Raw genomic sequence first — 1,328 nt, forward strand, 5'->3', positions numbered from 1 at the left:
AGAAAATTGCACCTTGGGCCCAAACAATTCAAGCCCATCAATCAGCACGCTTCCCGAGACGATCCCGGGCAGTCGCCCCCCCTGCTCGCCCGCTGCCCGAACGTTTCGGGCAGTGGCAGCTACCTGTGCACGCGGCGCCGCGCGCACCTTGCGGACGCTCCGCACGCTGCGCCGCATTGTGCGCCGCGCAGGGCTGCGCACAGCGTGCGGAACGTCCGCACGCTGCGCCGCTGCGCGCTCTTCTGCGCGCAGCCCTGCGCGCGGTCTGCCCGGAACAGTTCCGGGCAGATCGCGAATTTTTTTTTTTTTTTTGTTTTTCCGAAAAAAAAAATTTTATGGTGCATCATTTTTCAGAAAATTTTCTTGTGTGGTTAGAAATAAATTATTCAATATAATTTAAAATCATACGAATCAGAAAACCTGGCTCTGATACCACTGTTGGATCTCGGTTTTCTACGTGCCCAAAACACAGTGGAAGTTTAAAATTTTAATTTTATTTTGAAAAACAAAATAATTTTGGACACTCGTATGGTTTTAACAAATCATACATAGAATGTTTAGAAAAGTTATACCTTTAGTGAATTAATTCACTTTGCACCAACTACTCCGGTATTAGCGGATGTAGCTCTTGTTGTAAATCCGTACGAACTTTCTTCGATCTCCAAATCAGGTCCATGACTGAAATAATTGTTCCTCTTCTAACTTGCACTAGAAAGTGTAGAAGATTTTGTGTAGAGATTGAGCACGAAGAAAATTTGACTCAATACTATAAATCAGAATTTTCTTCGAGAGAAATTGGACTGAGAGCAATTGTTTTATTCTTGTGAAGATGTATATTTAATGAAATCTCATTCCACTCTTTTCGGATGCCCCTTCACGTAAAACAAGGATGAAAATCTTATTATTCTTTCTAATATTTAATTTACTTAATTAATTAAATCAATTAAGTAAATCAAAGATCCAAAGAATATTTGCATGCCAAATTATGGTGATTCGATCTTTGTGCATAAAAGTTACGTAAATTAGGAATCAAAATTCCTTATTATTATTTCTAATCATTTCTTAACTTAATTAATCTAATTAATTAAATTAATGAAAGATTCTAAATATGCATGCCAACCTTGTCCAATCTTGATTTTCTTTTAATACATATATTTGTGAGATCACCAAAATCTAAATAAAACATGTTTACTTCTTTTGACTGTCTTTAGCAGTCATGCTCTCAAAATTTCTATAAGCTTATATAAACTTTATTTATAAGCTTATCGATTGATCATATCAAACTTATTTCTTATAAATTCAACTCATTGAATTTATTATCTCAACAG

The sequence above is a fragment of the Primulina huaijiensis genome, chromosome 13, assembly GCF_012295235.1.
Source record: "Primulina huaijiensis isolate GDHJ02 chromosome 13, ASM1229523v2, whole genome shotgun sequence".
NCBI classification, from domain to species: domain Eukaryota; kingdom Viridiplantae; phylum Streptophyta; class Magnoliopsida; order Lamiales; family Gesneriaceae; genus Primulina; species Primulina huaijiensis.